Source organism: Cannabis sativa, chromosome 2 (genome assembly GCF_029168945.1).
Source record: "Cannabis sativa cultivar Pink pepper isolate KNU-18-1 chromosome 2, ASM2916894v1, whole genome shotgun sequence".
In the NCBI taxonomy this organism is placed as follows: Eukaryota; Viridiplantae; Streptophyta; class Magnoliopsida; order Rosales; family Cannabaceae; genus Cannabis; species Cannabis sativa.
In genome coordinates, this window is record NC_083602.1 from 64,918,137 (window position 1) to 64,926,704 (window position 8,568).

Sequence of the window (8,568 nt, forward strand, 5' to 3'; positions counted from 1 at the left end):
CAGTTGTTCCACTCAGGTTGACCGACACACCTGAATTCGGAATCAAGGTAAGATTAGTATAATGTCATGCATATGTTTATACATGTTTAGCGTAAATGTTAGTTGCCGTCTGAATAACATATCAGATATTTGTTAGGCAAATCTATAGCCATCAGATTAGCATATCAGGGCAACAGTGAGGTGTACATAAAGTTGCACCGAGATGCCATCAGGTATATGCTAGGCTATCAAATAATATGATTTAACTGCTGCCACATCAGTACAATTAGAGTACTGACTATAGGCTGGATTCGCGGTTAGTCATACTTTGTCAAGAACGTTCCTGATTCAGTTAGGGTTATGGTTAGGTGTATGGGCGCCTGATGATAACCCGGGATTTTAGTATGTTTATTATGTTATGCTTTTCTTACTGAGTCTGTCGACTCACAGTGCTTTTGCTATGTGTAGGTAAGGGCAAGGCTAAAGCTGAGGAGCCGTGAGAACGAGGAGGTGAAGATTGTACATGTCGAGGCGGTTAGGCCTGGAGCGTACGATCCTCGGGACATCAGGGTTTCTGTTGTTTAGTCGCTGGGCGACAAATCTTTTGTAAATGAATAGCAAACTTTTGTAATTGTATTTTGTTAACGGGATCCTAGAATTTTATAAGTATAATATGATATGTTTTAATTAAAAAGAAAAATTTAAATTATTCATGTTTTTCCAATAACCTCGTTGATTAGCAACGAGCTACACAGTACCTTAAAAATCACGCTAACACGCGTATGCTAGTTAGGGTGTTGCAATTCAGTATCATAGCCGCCAGGTTGTTTTCCGATGATCGTCACGACATGTACAATCATCATCAACAGTCAGCTCGTTCCACGGTTCAGTAAGCTTTTATTGCTTTAGTAGTTGATTTTAATAGTATGATTTAAGAAAAGCTTGTTAGGAAGCATGTTAGTAGCCTGATAGTAGAATAAGCGTACGTTTCTAATTTCTAAATAAGCGGCATTAGTAAGTTTCTCTTTGATCATGATCTGACCAGACTAGCTCTTGGTTACGCAGGCTGTTCAGATTAGTATGGACGCATGGAGAAACACCAGGTGTCAGGGCAACTCGGTTGAATCAAATGAAGGTCAGGGAGCTCAGATTCGCCCAAATGTTCGGGGCCGAGGTAGAGGTCCCAGGGGCAGGGCACGTGGTCGGGGTGATGTTAACCCGCCACAGGTTGCCCAGGCTGCCCAAGCTGCTCAAGATGCCCAGAACTGGGAAAACAGGTTTGCAGAACTGCAAACTAAAATCAATGAATAAGAAGTGATTCGACAGTTAAGACAGCAGGGTGCTCCTACAGTGCTTGTTCTAGAAATACCAGTGGCACCTGCCCCTGCTGTGCAAGCGGAACCAGTGGTTGCAACGAATCGAATGGAACCCCTGTACGAAAGGTTCCGCAAGCAGGCACCTCCAGTTTTTCTGGGAGGTCCAGATGTTATGAAAGCCAAGCAATGGCTAACTGTGATCACCAGGATATTGAATTTCATGGGCGTCACTGGAAATGATAGAGTGGTCTGTGCCACTTTTCAATTTCAAGAAGATGCTTTAGTTTGGTGGGACATGGTGTCCATGATACATGACGTTACTACAATGACCTGGGAGAAGTTCCAGGAACTGTTTAATGCCAAGTATTATAATGAGGCAGTTAGAAGTGCCAAGAGAAAAGAATTCACCCACTTGACCCAGAAGGAAAACATGAGTATTACTGAGTATACGACTCAGTTTGATCGCTTGGCGAGGTTGGCCTCGGAAATTTTGCCAACCGATTTTAGTAAAATGGAAAGTACCTCGATGGGTTAAATGCGAAGATTCGACATGATTTGATGATTACTACTGACGACAGAACCACCTATGCTGAAATGGTGGATAAGGCACTGCGAGCTGAGGGCGTAGTGGGATGCATGATAGAATATGGTGGGACTCCAGCTGTTGGCGGGGCACCTACCCCCCCTGCATTAGGTTTTAGCAGGGGAGGTAGTGGTTCGGCCATGGAACAGAAAAGAAAGGCATCCACTGCAACCAACGGCTCGGGTCAGATTAAGAGGTTTCGGGGGAACCAGGGTTGAAGCAATCGCCAGAGTGGCACCGAAACCCGATACACTTACCCAGACTGCCCCAGTTGTAAAAGGCACCATCTGGGGAGTGTAAAGGGCAAGGGTGCTTTCAGTGTGGCATGCCAGGGCATTACAAGAGAGATTGTCCCCAACTCAGAACCGAGGCACCAAAGACTGTAGCGAAACCCACTCCAGCAAGGGTATTCGCCATAACTCAAGCCGACGCAGAAGCCAGCCCTTCAGTGGTAACAGGTCAACTCTCGGTCAACAACTCTTATTTCTCTGTGCTGTTTGACTCTAGGGCCACTCATTCTTATGTGGCAACCGATATCTTTAGTAAGTTGCATAGACCGCACGATATTTATGAATCAGGGTTTGGAACCCTACTACCTGGCAGAGAGTTAGTTATCTCCAAAAGGTGGATTAGGTCTATGCCGATCAAGATTGACGATAGGGAGTTAAATGCTGACCTAATAGAAATGAGTTTAGCGGATTTTGATATTATAGTGGGAATGGATTTCTTGTTCAAATATTCAGCCAGTATTGATTATAAGAGGAAGATGGTAATCTTCCAACCAGAAGGTGAAGAACCGTTTGTTTTTGTCGGTTCGGTTCAGGGATCTCGGATCCCGGTGATTTCGGTCTTAGCAGCCAAAGAATTGTTGTGTGATGGTTGTCTAGGGTTTCTGGCTGTGGTATTGGCGTACATGTTAGTTGCCGTCTGAATAACATATCAGATATATGTTAGGCAAATCTATAGCCATCTGATTAGCATATCAGGGCAACAATGAGGTGTACATAGAGTTGCACTGAGATGCCATCAGATATATGCTAGGCTATCAGATAGTATGATTTAACTGCTACCACATCAGTACGATTAGAGTACTGAGTATAGGCTGGATTCACGGTTAGTCATACTTTGTCAAGAACGTTCCTGATTCAGTTAGGGTTCTGGTTAGGTGTATGGGCGCATGATGATAACCTGGGATTTTAGTATGTTTATTATGTTATGCTTTTCTTACTGAGTCTATCGACTCACAGTGCTTTTTCTATGTGTAGGTAAGGGCAAGGCTAAAGCTGAGGAGCCATGAGAACGAGCAGGTGAAGATTGTACATGTTGAGGCGGTTAGGCCTGGAACATTAGAGTTTCTGTTGTTTAGTCGCTGGGCGATAAATCTTTTGTAAATGAATAGCAAACTTTTGTAATTGTATTTTGTAAACGGGATCCCTGAATTTTATAAGTATAATATGATATGTTTTAATTAAAAAGAAAAATTTAAATTATTCACGTTTTTTCAATAACCTCGTTGATTATCAACGAGCTGCACAGTACGTTAAAAATTACGCTAACACACCTATGCTAGTTAGGGTGCTGCAATCAAATTATAAGATTAGAAAATGATATTGAAAATATCTATTTGTGTATTTTTAAATCATTTATCTTATTAGATATTTAATTTAATCTGACAAGATAATTCAAATAAATCTAGATATTTTAAAATTAGTTTAATTCATTTTTAATTTTTTTTGAAGAGTTAGTTTAGGTTGTTTTTAACAATCCTAAATTTTCAAAATAGTTGGTTAGTTAAATAATAATTTAATTATATGAGTAATAAATATCTTATTTCACAATTTGTTACATGGACATTGTTTGTTTTATTTAATTGTTTATTAAAAACTTTTTTTTTAACAAACCTGTTATTTATTTGATCTAAAATGCTATGATTAACTTGTTGACAGACCCAATAATCTGATTTTAATCATAGTCCAATTGTCAATAGATCTTATAAATAATTTGTAACAGGTAAATTTTGTATTTCTTTCATCTATGTAAACCTAGAAACATAATAGGGCCCATCCAAATCAATTTGGCCTGTGTGAGCCTATATATTTACTTTTGGGCTTAGATGCATATAGGAAGCCTATTTATTTCTAGATAGATAAATGGACTAGGTTGGTAAGATAAAATAATACTTTTGATAGTTTTATTTAGGCCCAATTAGTATTGGACTTACTTAATGAATAACAATTATTTAAATAATGGTTAATCATCTCCTTTGTGCCTTGTGTGAGAGTTAGGGGGCCATTAGTAGTGGGTACGACATACTGAACCCAACCCTCCCTCACATGAACAACTCCAATTGTGAAGGTCCATTTGCCTTATTTAAATAATTGTATTAGGCTAATTATACTAGTTTAACCTAATTAAAATTTAATTTGCAACATAATTAATTTTGAAAAAAAATAAATTTATTTTTCATTGGATTATTTTAAATTAATTTATAAAAACACACTTAGTTTAATGAAATATTCTAGATAGTGATTTCTAGTAACTAATTTATATTTTTTAATATGTAATTAAGTAGAAAAATATATTTAACTTATAAATTGATAAATTAATTAATTTTAGAACAACTTAAATTAAGATATTTTTCTTAGCACTTAATTTAGAATTAATAATTAAATTATTTTTTTCTATATACTTAATTATTTCTAATTTAATGAATTTAATTAAATAGAAGATTATATTTAACTTGAAAAATTGTTAATTTCAGATCAACCTAAATTAGAATTATTTTCAAAATATATTTTATTTTATTTTAATAATTATTTCCCACATAGATTTTGAAATGCATTTATTTTAATTGTAGATATTTTCAAAATTAGATGTTGAAAATTAATTTTAATTAATTTTGGATCAACTAAAATCAAGTAATTTTCATTAATGATATAATTAAAATAAATAGACAAATATAAATATATATATTATATTTTTGTTAGAAATTAAATAATTAGTTTATGAATTATCGAGATATATATTTTCTAGGTAGACCTTTCGGTATTTTTCTAGATATATTTAATTAAGTTAGAAAAATAATATTTCAGCTTATTCTATTCAAGACACTTAAATATTTGATATTTTTCGTAAGAGATTTAATTAAATAGGAAAATAATATTTGCGTTGAAAATTAATTTATTTAATTTTAGATCAATATAAATTAAAATAATTTATTTTCCAGTTTTATTTTATTTTATTTTAGAATGGTTTTGAAAATGTATTTTTAATACATTAAATTTCAAATTATGTTATATATATTTATTGAAAATTAAATTTGAGTTGAAAATTAATTTTAGACCAACTTAAATTAAGTTTCATAATATTTATTGGAAAATTGTTACTAAGGATGGAAAATATTTTTTTTCAGATCTTCCTAGGGTATAATTTTATAAATATTAAATTAAAATTTATATTTAGAGTTATTTAAATTAGTAATTTAATTAAATAAATATATGTTAAAATTTATAAATTAAAATAAATATTAAATACAAATACAACTCTTTAAAATAATGAGCTTTAGTTATAAGGATATTCGATCTTCATTGTTAGTTCTACACAATTCTTGTTTTAGTGAGTAATCATCCCTAATGGATGAACATTCATTATCAAATTAATGTCGTAGAATCTTAAAAGATAGTATTATTGTAAGTGTTTTATTTTCAGTAACGTCCACCCTAAAGTGACTGCTAAGAGTAAGACTTACAAGGTATGAAATAATGGTGGAAGTTCATAAGATAGAATGGCCTTGACTCTCGCCTAAACGGAACAATGCCAAATTCTGGTCTTGATCGAATAAAAGGTTGCTAGAATGGTATCTATTTTAAATGAGTTGACTACTCTACTCAATGAATGATACCTTTGACTCTCTCCTAAATGGGACAATGTATGAGTTTATTGGAAACCTTGGAAATTATTTAAGATGTGTTTGTTTTGTATTCTTACATGTCTTTCTTACTTGCTAAATGTATGATAATTTCTGAATGTGTATGAATTTATATTGAATCATGTTGTTTTCTGTTATTAATGTTGTAGTATAATTTCGAATCTTTATCGTTGGTCTAACTTAATTGTTGTTTTAATGGAACAAATCCCAAAGGATTGTCATCCGTTAGACAAACATAATAGTGTTAGGTCTCAATAGATAAATATTTGTAAATGTAACATCTAGTTGTACATCCAAAGATGACAACTTAGACTAGTGTTTAAAATATGAAACAATGAAGAATTTATAAAATGAGAATAACTTTTACTCTCGCCTACTGGGACATCGTTGGATTCTTATTTTCATCGAAATTATCCTTTAATTTTTCCTCTTAACTTTTTCTTTTAGAATTTACTTAGATAGTATATCATTGGATGAATGGTTTATAAATCATCTGCATATGATGTCACTCTAATTTCTCTTATGAAATTGAATGGCACAGATGACTATATTCTTGATATTCTATCCCGATATGATATAAATCCTCGATCTTTGAAATCTTCTACTTGTACATGCTTACTATAGGTAACTTAAACTTAGAGTTAGATTAGTAGTGATGGTCCAAGCTGGAATAATTACTCAAGATATATTTGGTATAAATTTAAGTCTTTGACTTTAAATTTTAGATTCCAAATAGAAATTTTAAATTTAGTTTCCAGAATACGTTGAACAATACAATATAACTTTCACAAGTTGTTAATATCCATTTTCTGTCAATGGATTCGAACTGTAAGTTTATGTATGGAATATGAGTTTTGTATTCAGTGACCAAGATCCACTTAGACTATTTTAAGAACTCTTTATTGTAACTAGACCTAAGTCATCAAAAGTCCACAACCACATTTTAAGATATCTATGGCATTTGCATCTTGTTCATAGTGGTTTTGACGAGATCATTCTCTGCAAAGAGAAAATATGCCAATATCCACTTGAAAGTAGGATCATCTGTATAAAAATATGGATGTACATTCAGAGGTGGATATGAGTTATCGTTAAATTTCTAACACGATCACTCTAGATTTTACCTTACACCAAGAAATTTGAAATGTTTAAGAAATTTCATGAATTTCTAGCAATGTTGGAAAAACATTAAGGTAAGTGATTAATGATCTTGCGAACTAATAGGGGTGGAGAAATATTTGGATTTGCAGTTCCAAGATCATTAAGTTGAATTTTGAATTGTATTCAAACTTACCTCCCTAAAAATTTAGATTGCATATTGATGATAGTATAAGGTCTATGATTAGTTACTAGAAATTGCCTAAGTCCTTCTAGGGATATACCCTAGTAATAGGAAAATTTCAGAATGATGGAATGGTTATGTACTTAGTGTATATCATTATCGTGATCTTCAGAAAAGCTATAACTGTTAACTAAGATTTGCATGTTTGATAGCTATTCTAAGTGATTAGGGGTGGACATTATGATCATTAAGATAAGAAAGTGTTTGTTACAAAGTCTATAGTGGCGCAAGGGAGAATTAATAAGTTAGAGAATTTACTTGCTAAATTCTAGATCTACTTATTGAAAGCTCGGTTATATAGGCCCATGGTCCCCTCACTAGTTGAGATAACACTGCCTACAGACTCAGTTAATTGATTTTAATTAATCAATTATAATTCTAAAATTAAACTATGTCTTATTTATGAATTTTCACTAAGTAATGACTTAATTGTAAAGAAAAAAGGTTATGGGGTCTATTTATTAATTAGGAGATTTTGTATATATGGTCTATTTAATAAATAATATAAATGGCAATTTTATTTGATAATTAATTATTAAATAAATAGTTTTAACATTTATAGGATTGAATTAAAAAATATGGTGTTATTGAAAGAAGAATAAGTGGTTGAAAAAAGTGGCAAAATTGTAACTAGAGATTGGTCCTTAATTTATGGCCGACCCTTAGTGTGATTTTTTGCCCAATATTTTATTCTTTTTTAATCCATATAATTCAGCCCTAAGCCCTAGTTGAAAAACTATAAAAGGAACATGATGCTCTCATCTCATTCACTTTGTCAACTTAATTTTCAACCTGCCAAAAATCTAGTTTTCTCTGTCAAACAATTACTATATGAGAGACACCTTCTGTAGTGATTTCAAATCTCCTTCATTGTTCTTCATCATCTTTGAACCCTTAGTGATAGAGTGTCATGCCCACACATAGCAAGTCAAGTACTCAATAATAGTAAGTAAGTGTTGGAATTTATTTTACCAGGATCTTAGATCTACTCACAAGTATGTTTATTAACATCCTAAATAAGAACTTTCTAAAACGATGAAATAAACACGTATAAAGTTTAAGAAACCTTACATTGGGTGCAGCGGAATTAAATGACTCCTTCCGTTCAGATCTCTAACCCTTGTATCCTTTCTGTAGCAGAGTATTATCAAGATCTGAACCTGGATCTCTTTCTCTGAATCCTTGATGCTGAAACTCCTTTGCTGATGATCTTTCTTCACGATCTTCCTCACTATGATTGAGGTATTGCTTGTTGTGTGTGGGCACTACTCTAATCACTAAGGTAATTTCGAAATTCAAAGGAAGAAGAGAGAGAGAGAGGGTAGCGGCCAAGGAAGAGAGAGAAGGCTCAGGTTTTTCTATATATATATATGTTATTTATATATTGTGTCTCATGTGTAGCTTATTGCTTTGAGTTGTA